The 11316-nt window shown below is 39.8% G+C and overlaps 1 long non-coding RNA gene across 2 annotated transcripts in view; it reads left to right on the top strand.

The window, feature by feature from the left end:
- LOC138144549 (uncharacterized) overlaps positions 1-11316 on the top strand; it is a 41774-nt gene that overhangs the window by 22554 nt on the left and 7904 nt on the right. For both annotated transcript variants that reach the window (XR_011163978.1, XR_011163979.1), the window contains one exon: positions 3750-3792. This is a non-coding gene — a long non-coding RNA (uncharacterized lncRNA). The remainder of the gene's footprint in view (positions 1-3749; positions 3793-11316) is intronic.

Here is an 11316-nt window from a genome sequence, read left to right as displayed (position 1 = left end):
TAGGGCTCAAAAGGGCAAACCTGGTGCTCCTGGTCTGAGATACCCAAGAGAATCCTCTGGGTTGAGAGTAACAGGCTATTGTTAGCTTGAAGACAACCTCATGGGGAGGAAAGAGGGGAACCTTGTCCTACCTGCTCTTTCCAAGGCTTAGGCCTGAGTCCTGTCCTCCTGGACATTCCCTACATGCTTTGGAGGTGCTCCACCCTGCTAGGAAGAAATTTACACTTTCTCTTAGGCTGATGAGCCAATTACATGAGTCCTAGGGAGCAGAAGGCTTATGGCATCTTGCTTCAGCTAGGAGTTCTAGGCCACTGATCTTAGCGTCCTTTCTTCCATTTGTCTAAATTTTACTCCTTAAACAAGTTTAGTCTCATCTCTTTCATGAAGTCTCCTCTGACTCATTATGAGCTGTGGGACTGTGGGTAAATCCTTTAACATATCTGGGCCCCAGTTTCCCCAGACATAAAATGAGAAGGTTGAACTAGACGGTCTTTAAAGCCCCTTTTAGCTCTAAATCCTATGACTACCCCAATCCACTGGGATGCTCCTGTTCTATGAAATTTGGCTCCAGTTATAGTCAGTAGCCCTCAGTTTATCTCTTGTTCTTTTTGTTTGCTGTATATTTCTTCTACTTTCCCGTTCAGATTGTGAGCTCCTTTAGGGAAAAGTTGATGTTCCTGGGGCCCTGTCTTGGTGCAGGGCTCTTTTCAAACCCCCTTGTATGCCACTTCTCCTTTACAGATGGTTTCTTTAAAATGAATATCCAAGGCAGCTGTGAAGAGGGGGAAAGGAGATATCACAAAAGGGCAATGGGAAGCCTGAGCAGGCTATGTGTGGATGAAGGGAGGCCCTTTGTTCCTGGGCTGTCTGCCAACCCCAGGCTCCCCCACTGACCGCATCCATGCTGTCTTGTATATATGTGATGCATAGCTTACTCTTTTTCTTTTTTTTTTTTTTAACCTAGTTAGCAGTATCATTTTCTCTTCTTTCCTGAATGCCCCCCCATTCCCTGAAGTGAGGGGTGGGAAGTTCTAGGCTGGGGCCATGGCTCTGTTTTCTGTATTCTTCATTTAGCATAATGCTGGGCACAGAGGAGACACTCCTAATAAATACCTGTTGATTGGTCATTCACAGAGAAGGATTAAGACTTCCCAGTTTTCCTACAGCAGCATTCTGGTACCTTAGACCCTGGAATAATTACTGTCATGAGACAGTTCCTGGGACACCTGTCCACCTGGTATAAAGACATCAAGAACTAGGTCTGGTCTTGTCCAAATGTAGGCAGCTAATAGTCCCATTGGCTTAATGACACTGTAGGGTGCAATTCATGCTGACCCTTTGACCAGCTGACAGAGATCCCTGCCTGGAGTGTCATTGTTATATCCCACCCAGTCAGGAAGGGGCTACCGTGTGCTAATGCTTAGGCCATGGTCCAAAATAAGATCTAGGAAAGTGTAAACCAAAGGGCTGGGAAGGAATACCAGGGTTTCTAGTAAGCATTCAGACACAGGGGACTGAAAGAAGGAAAGTAGTCACAAGTAGATTTAGAATGGGGATGTCAGTGCCAGGTGAAAAAGCAAGATGCATTCAGATAGCCATTTGGATTCAGGTAGGGCTGATATAGAAGCAGCTAGGTGACTCAGTATTAAGAACTCTGGGCCTGGAACCAAGAAGACGTCACTTCAGATCTGGGATTCAGACACTTACTAGCTGTGTCACCCTGGGTAAGTAATTTAATCGATGGAGGAGGAAATGGAAAAACACTCCAGTATTTTTGCCAAGAAAACCCCATGGACAGAATTGGTGTGCTATGGTCCACGGAGTCATAAAGGGTTAGATGTGACTGAGAGACTGAACAACAAAATGCTGATATAGGGTAGGCTTGATTCAGGCAAATTTGGAATTGGAATGAAATGAGACACTCCTAGATTATCTAGCAGTTAACAAAAGGAAGTTATGTAGCCATATGTAATGGGAATGCAAATTTGGAAGATCTTCCTTGCCCCTAGGCTAAAGTGCACCTGAAGCCTGGGGTGGGAGGCTTGTTTTTCAGTAGATACTTTTTGATTGGCCAGTGGGTCAATAAGGTTGTTACATTCTCTGAGCCAGGAGAAGGCTATATAAGCCCTGATGTGTAGCTTTGTTTTGGGACTCACTTTGAGAAGTGTTCTGTGATTTGATCTGAGTTCTGGGAAGCCATTGTTGAGAGTCCCCCGGCTTTGGAAAACCCAGATGTGGAAACCCAGATGTTGACTGGGTATGGATGTAATGGTTGGACAGTTTGGAAATCTGTCTACTTGATCTGTTTCTGTCTTGATAATTCTGCCTGTATATTCTGAAGTTCAGGGTGCTGAGCTTTTTCCCCTGAACAAGGTAAACAATATATGTCTGACTGATTAAAGTAAGCTTGTTAACCCATTTTGAGTTGCTTTCCTTTATCAAAGCAGATCCAAGAACCTGTGTGAGCGGCAAACCCTGAGGACGCGCTTGGGGTGCTTGCTGCTACACCATAACAGAGTAAGAACACTTACCAAGGATACAGCATTGATTTAGTAGAGAACTGTTTCCTTGTATTGGCCATGCTGGTATGTTTGTCAAGGCTGAGGGAAAAGCAACTTCTGCCTCCTTAGAGGCTGGCTTTTGTAATTAGGACCCTGGAAGGTATACCATTGACTTGGACAATGGTTTTAGTCCCCAGGATCAATTAAATCTGGAGGACAGTTTAAATACCTTTTAAGGAAAAACTAGTCTCATCTATATGGCAGCTATTGTTTCTATCACATACAGCTGACCATTTATATAATTCAGTCTCCCCAAAGTTTTAGCTGTGCCAGTATGGTCATAGGACATGTTTGCCCCTTCCTTACTGCCATCATCATCATCATTGTCATCTTGATGTAACCATCACAACAACAATAGATAACTTTTATATACTTTAATAAACTTCATATGCTTTTATAAACTTTATAAAGTTGCTGTTTGTCCTTCTTTCTTGAAGAGGACCATGACATCAGGAAGGTGATGCCATGACTTGCAGGTGAATTGGATTTAAGTGAGGGAGGGCTGTGCAAAGTCACCAGCCTCACTTTTTTCCTTCAGAGCCACCTGGGTCCAGTGGCAAGATATAGATCAGGACAACTGGAGATGGCCCCTCCTATAAAGTGCTATATATATGTATAAATGTCTTTATAAATTATGTGTGTGTTTATTATCTCATTTTCTCTTCACAACAATCCTGAAAACAAAGACAGTGTTACTTTTATCCCTATTTTGTAAAGAAATTGAGAGTGAGAGAGGTTAACTTAACCATGGGATCATACAGCTAATAAGTCTGAGTCAAGATTTTACTCAGGTCTTTCTGACTCTAATCCAGCGCTCTATCTACTATGGTGCCTACTTGCCAAACAAATAAATCTGTGGGCTTAGAAATCTTTCCTATCCCTCTGGAGTTAGTCTTATATAGTGGAAAGAATGTTGGATTTTTAGACAGAAGACTTCAGTTTGAATCTCGTACTCACCAACTTTCTAGCTCTGTCCAGGGATGTGCTGGAGCCCGCTGGAATTAACTTTTAAGAGCTCATTATTAAATTTTCATTGTATTATTCACACCTTAGAAATTGATAAACACTGTATAAATCAGGGCTTTATTGTTTTGCTGATTGTCTAGATTTAAGAAAGTGATCAAGAAAATGTTAATAATGCAGACTAAAAATTTTAAATGTGCTATGTATACATTTGCTTTTTTGTAGATCTGTTTCTAAAACATTTACCAGCATTCCCCCATGGCTATGGGTAAGTCACTTCCCCTTTTGGGCTTTTAGTTTTCTCTCACATATAAAATGAGAGTTGGAGTAGATGATCTTTAATGTACCATTCAGCTTTAAATCTTATGATCCTTGCAACAAATTTAAAAAGTAGGAGTGAAAAACAACTACATATAGGAACCAAGTGTGTGATAAACCCCCAAACAAAAAATACTTGGGGAAATAGTCAGATATTCTCTATTTGACAAAAACTGCTAGGAAAATAGGAAAGCAGTTTGACAAAAATTAGATTTAGGTCAGCATCTTATATCATATTAGATTTCAAATGGATACTTGACCTAAATAATAAATGTTACATTGTTTAAAAAAAACCTAGAGAACTGAATGAGGTACCTTTTACAACCATGGATTGGGGAAAAACTCTTAGATAAATAAGGAGGGAAGAAATCATAAAAGAAAAAAATTGTTTTGATTACATAAAATTAAAATGCTTTTGTTTGAATGAAAGCAATGCTGTTGGAATAAAAAATAAACTGAGTGAGGAAAAAATCCTTCTATCACTTATCTCTGATAAAAGTCTAATATCCTATATATGTGTGTATATATATATATATATATATGAAAAGGTATGTATATACATATATAATGAATTGACACACATATGTACAATAAGTCATGATCCAAAAGATATGAGATTGTATGATACAGTTTTAAGAAAGGAGTTGCAAACTATCAACAACCAGATTAATACATTCTCTAAATAATTAATAATAATAAAAATACAAATAACAACAACTAATATTTCACTTCACTCTCATAAAAGATGGAAATTGTTAGTATTAAATGTGTGGGGCAATATGATACACTTATACTGTTGGAATGGTCCAACTATTCTTGAAGACCTTTAGAATTATGTGATGAAATTCATAAAACTATTCATGCCCTTTGATCTAGCCATCCTACTATTGGGCAAAGAGCCTAAGGACATCAGAGACAGAAAGGCCCCATATAAACCATGGGGGTTTTTGGTGTTTTTTTTTTTTTTCTGGTAGCAAAAACACTCAAAGCAGAGTGGGTTCCCATCAGTTGGGAAATGAATGTGGTATACAAATATAATATGATATTATTGGACAATAAGAAATGATGAATAGGAAGAAATGAGAGAAATATGGGGAGACTTTTTTGAACTGATATGCAGAATGAAATAAACAGAACCAGGAAAATTATTGATATGCCTGCACTAAAGTAAATGGAAAAAAGAAAACCACTAAGAGTGAGCCAAACCACGAATTAACTGTAATGACCAGTCTTGGCCCTGGAGTACATACAGATGGTGAAACATACCTTCTCCCTTTTGATAAAGAGATTGTCACAGTCAAACTGGGTCATAGTCACAGTGTCTGTGGTTTTACTTAGCTGCTTTTCTTTGTTACACTCAACTGGTGAATATACTGGGAAATGATTGTGATGAAAAAGTAAACGGTATCAATAAAACATTTCTAATCATGAGGAACCAATGCTGTTCCACAGATGTGGGGTCCTGAAGGGCTAGGGCACTGCTCCCACTTGATGTTCTGTAATCATACTTGTGGTTTAGACCAGGTTTAGAGTATTTCAAGTTAGAGAGGTTTGAACAGGGTTTAGACTATCTCAAGTGAAGTTCCCTTTCCTTATACTCTCCAGCTCATTAAATTCTCACTCCAGGGCTGGGGATAATTTTACTTATGTATCTTAGGTTTTGTATCACATCTATGATTTCTTCAAAAAGGGGAGACATTAAAAAGTACTCTCATTGTCAACACAAATCTCATTGTCAATACAAATAACCCTAAATGCGGGAGATAAATATTTATCCATATCAAGTATGGGAGAGGTGATTTTTTTTCTCTATTTAAAAGAAATGTTAACCATAAAAGACTCACTACATGTATTAGCAGAATGACTTAAGCATCAGTAATAATAATTAGTGTTGCAGTCTGCTAGATTACTGTATTTCACTGCATAATCATCACAGATTTTATGCCAATTTTTTTCACAGAAAAGTGGGATGGGACCATTATATAAAGCTTTTAATTTCTTTTTTAGAATTTGTGCCAGTATTACTTAAAAATATATATTTTTTACTAACCTATCTTTGGTGCAAGATTAGGATGCAAGGAATACTTGTGAATATATGTTAAAATTGAATAGTCATTCATTAAAAAACTCTCTTTCCACAACTTTGTTTACACACTGTTCAGCAAACACAACCACTTTCAGCTTGAAGCCTGCAGAACAATTTTTATATTTACCCATAATCAGAAAGAAATGTTTTGCACTTTATTGTATCACTGGCTGACGAACTGTACAGTTTAGCTAGTGGGAAGATGTAAGTCTTACCATACATATCATGTGACTTACTTACGGCAGCTTCACCAGCCTGTCTGCTGCCTTTGTGCCTATGGATCTTCATTGGGTTGAATGACAATATCACTAGTACTACAGTGCTCTAAACAAACCATACAAGTCGGCTTTCAGAAATGTACTGACAATGTGTATGACTGCACTGAGAATTCTAGGCTTTCTGCTTTCAATGAGTGAGAGATAAATGCATATCCATATGCCACTGGTAAATACATTGCTGCTCTGTTTAAGCAGCTTGACAAGCAGAATTATACCATGCGACAATTACACAAGGAAAAGTTATAAACCAATGTTTGGATTGAAAAACAAAACAAAGTAAACACCAAAGGGTATGACAATTATGCAGTGAAGCACGGTAAATTTCATTAGAACGTAAAGTAGTTTTTTATGATTGCTAGGTATTTTACATTTCATCTTGGCTCTGTACTGTCCAAACAATTCCTAGTACATGTTTACTGGTAAAATAGCCAGGCTTCAGCTAATTCTCTTGTTGGTGGCTATCTTCTCCAAGAGTAGTTGCTTAGAGGTGTTGTTATCTGGCAACCATTCAGTTCCAACCTAATGAGACCTCCAGATCTCTCAAAATGAGACATGTCCAGCTCAAGGTGGATATTTGTTCACCTAAAATCAGGAAAGAACAAACACAAAAGAAGCATTACAAACCAGGTCAGACTTGCCTGGATAGAACATATACTTTGCCATGTGGTCATGGGTGCATGGAGGCTGGAGGGAGGGGTAGACATAGGACTAGCCTCCCTTTTCACCCAATCCCTTATCAGGAAACAGCTTGAAACAGTTCTGACATGATTCATAGCTAGAAAGGAAGAGACAGGCTGAGAGGATGATCAATTTTATACATCCACAGTCATGAATGTTTCTAGCAGTTAATAACAGAACTTCTCAAAGTGTAAGACCTTCAGCATTAAGTTATATATGATCAGAAGCAGACCCCCAAATCCATATGGTCAACTAGGACCAAAAATGGCAACTGAATATGTTCCATGGAATGGCCCCTATAGGCCAATTCAACATCACTATACACGAAAAAAAATTAATAAAACAAATCCTATAATCCTATATTCTTAGGAAGCTTTGCCAGGAGCATAGAGAACCTCTCTGTTTTGCAGGCACAGAGAACAAGGGGAGTGAGAGAGAGAGAGAGAGAGAGAGAGAGAGAGAGAGAGAGAGAGAGAGAGAGAGAGAGAGGAGAGTCAGCTCCTGGATCAGAGAAATGGAAACTTCTAGGCAGGAAAAAAGCTACTTAGCTGTATAAACCCACCCCGACCTCCTGCCTCCCTGCTGGCCTCAGTGGGAGCTCTGGGCAGTTAGGGAGGGATTTAGGGTTAGAACAATATTTATCTTTTTGGCAAGATCTGGGCTCCCCTCTCTTCCCTATCCCAACCATGGTTCAGGACCTGCACCTGCCTGTGGGGCCCCTTCATTTTCAACTTTTGCCAGTAGGTGACTCTTCACTCCCACAGTCTGTTGTGAATCAGAAGTTGAGGGGCTTAGATACCAAGGATCACAGCCTCCTAAATAGAGGGGACCTTGAGATAATGGTATTTTGTAAGTCCCCAGGTCTCCAGAGGCAAGAGTACATTTTGTCATCCTGAGAACTTTCTTGACCTTTAAAAAAAATCCCTGGAGAGCTGAGACTCTGCCAGCCTCACAAGTTCAAGGTCCTTACTCTTGATTTCCCACCATCTTTTTCTCATTGACCTATGTCCATCATAATAAAAATAGTTCACCTTTGTATGTTACAATGTGCTGCCCTCAGAAGAATCCCATGAAGTAGATAGTGTTAAGTGTGGTTCTTATTTTACAGATGGAAGAAACTGGGTCGAGCAATAGGAATACAAATACAAGCAGAAAGACAGCCCTTGCCCTCAGTTAGCTTACATTCTAATAGGGGAAGACAACACATGGAAAAGGAGCATGGTAGAGAAGGTCCAGAGAGTTAGGAGTGCAGCCTGGAGAGAAAAGACTTAGCTGGCCTGAAATCCATGAATGGAGTGAATTTCCAGGGTAAAAAAGTTCCTATACATCAAATTTTATATCTATACCTATACCTATATATCTGTATCTATATTACACAGAGCATTTTGCAAACCTTAAAGTACTACACAAATAAGATTTATTTACCATTTTCCCAGTCCCTCAGACTTACAATCTAGAACTCATCACAGTTCCTTCTTCTCACCTCCCATGTGCAATCTGTTGCCAAGGCCTGTCAATTTTACCTTCGTAACATCTCTTATATATACCCCCTTGTCTCCTCTGACACTGCCAGTGCCCTGGTTCAGGCCTTCATAGCCTCACAGCAGAACTCTTGAAATAGTTTGCTAGTTGGTATCTGTGCCACAAACCCCTCTCCACTCTAGTTCATCCTCCACCCAGCTCCTGTAATAGTAGTGGGAATTTGAAGATCTTTCCTGCCCCTTAATAAGCCTAAGAGAATTTGAAGACCTTCCCTGCTTTGAAAATAAACTCTCCCCCCTAATAAGCTGAATGTAATCACATGGAGCCTGTGGTGGGAGGAGTTTGCAGAAGGGTGGAGTGGAGCTCACAGGAAGCTGAGAGTCAGAGTCTGCTAGACGGTCGGGAGGAGAGTTTGTTTCTGAGGGAGACAGATAGACTTGTGAGTAAATATTGGTCTTATGTTGGTGTTTGTGGGAAGGCTAACGGATGCTGTGGCTCTCTGTACTGTTATGACTTATTGACTTCTTTGCTGCTATGATGGAATCAGCTTACTGGTATTGGGATTTGGTTTTCTGGTGTCTGAATAAATGTTTTGCTTCTGTCTTGTCTATGGAGAGTCTGTTATATTTTGCAATTGAGCCCCATGCAGGTATATTTATAGTGATCATGGGTGCTGTGAATATTGCATTGGTGCTACAGCTCTCTATCATCTCTAGGATCAAATATAAAATCTTTCATATAACATTCAAAGATCTTCATAACCTGTCCCCTCCCTACCTTATGAGTTGTCCATACCTTTCACTGGGGCAGCAATGTGGCTCCATAGTGCACAGAGCACTGGGCCTAGAGTCAGGAAGACTCATCTTCCTGAGATCAGACCTGGTTTCAGACACTCCCTAGCTATGTGACTGTGGGCAAGTGATTCAGTCCTGTTTGCCTCAGTTTCCTCATCTGTAAAATGAGCTGGAGAAGGAAATCACAAATCACTCTAGTATCTTTGCCAAGAAGACCCCAAATGGGGCCACAATGACTGAACAACAATAAATACCCCACCCTCCCCCATGTTCTCTGCTATCTAGTGAAACTAGCTTCTTGCTGTTCATCCTACAAAACTCTCCATTGCCCAGTTCAGAACATTTTCACTGACTATCTCCCATGCCTAATGCTCTCTCCTCATCTCAGCTTCCTGGCTTTCTTGGCTTCCTTCAAGTCCCAGCTAAAATCCTGCCTTCTACAGGGAAACTTTCCCTTCCCCCCTTAATTCTAGTGCCTTCACTATGTTTATAATTTCCTGTTTATCTTGTATCTAGTTTGCATATAGTTATTCACATATTGTCTCCCTAGATTGAGCTCCTTGAGGGCAAGGACTGTCCTTAACATTTTTGTATCCCCAGTGCTTAGCCCAGTGCTTGGCACATAGAAGGCACTTAATAAATGTTTATTGACTGATTAATAAAAGTGCAGATGAGAAGTTATGAGGACCTGAACTTTATGAGTAGAGAGAAGTGAACAGATGTGGGAAATATTGAGTTGGAACCGGTGAGATTTGGCAAACTGATGAGGAGCAAGAGAAAGTGAAGTGTCAAAGATGATCCTCAGATTGAGAGAACCTAGGTGGCTGGAAGGACGGGGTGTCCTTGAGAGTAATAGAGAAGTTTGAAAGGTGGGTAGGTTTGGCAGGGGGAGATAAAATGAAGAGATATGATAGAATAATAGTTTTAGAGATGGAAGGGACATCAGAGGCCACTGAATTCCATAGCCTCAGTTTATGGATAAGGATACCAAAGCATAGAGAGGTTAAATGCTTTACCTAGGGTCACACAACTATTAAATTTCTTTTTTTTTTCCCCAAGGAAAATCTTGTGACTTCTAAAACTTTTTTTTTGGCCCCAAGCTTTATTTCTTTCTTTTTTTTCAAATGCTTTATTAACTTCTGATTTACATAATTCATTTCCGCCAGATTTTTAGTTACAAATTTTCTCCCTGTTTTTCCTCTACCCACCACCCCAAAATAGCAGTCTCACAGGATATCCCCTCCTCCAATCTGCTCTCTCCCATATTTTCTCCCATACCCCTTTAGACTTTTCCAGTGGATCTCTGTGCCCCAGTGACTGTTCCCAATTACATGTAAAATAGTATTAGTAATAGTATATGTATATGTGTGTGTATATATATATATATATTTGAGTATTTGATTTGAAAACTTTGAATTCCAGATTCATTCCCTTCCTCCCTTGTCTCCCACCCTTACCGGGAAGATAAGCAGTTCAGTATAGGTTGTACATGTGTGGCTAATGCAAAACAATAACATAGTAGATATATTGTCAAAGACTGCCTATATTTCCCTCCCTCCTATCCCACCTCCCACTTGTTCTATTCTCTACTTTGATCCCATCCCTTTTCAAAAGTGGGTGCTCCCAACTTCCCTCCCCCCCAGCCTGCCCTCCCTTCCATCATCCCCCCTACTCTCCTGGAGGGTGAGATACCCTATTTAGTGTGTATTTCATTCCCTCCTCAAGCCAAATTCAATGGGAATAAGGTTGACCCATTCCCTTTTGCCTTCCTATTCTTCCACTGCATTGTAACCATTTCCCCTTGCCTCTTCTGTATGAGATAGTTTACCCCATTCTGTCTCTCCCCATCTCCTCTCATTATATTCCTCTCTCACCTCTTAATTTTACCTTTTAAGTATCATCCCTTCCTGTTAAATTGGTCCTGTGCCCTCTATCTATGTATACCTGTAAACATATATATACACATTCACATATGTATTCATATGCCCATATACCCTCATATATAGACATATATATATGCATATATATTTCTATTCCCTTCAACTACTGAGAAAAGTTATAATTATAAGTTACAATTATTGTTTTTCCATGTAGGAATGTTAATAGTTCAACTTTGATAAGTTCCTTATGATTTCTTTTCCCTGTTTACCTTCTCA

This window comes from Petaurus breviceps, unplaced genomic scaffold (assembly GCF_028583685.1).
Source record: "Petaurus breviceps papuanus isolate PSGF00001 unplaced genomic scaffold, PetGlider_PUasm1.0 90701, whole genome shotgun sequence".
Lineage (NCBI taxonomy): Eukaryota > Metazoa > Chordata > Mammalia > Diprotodontia > Petauridae > Petaurus > Petaurus breviceps.
The sequence above is the reverse complement of the archived record's forward strand: the minus strand, read 5'-3'. Positions and strand labels throughout refer to the sequence as shown.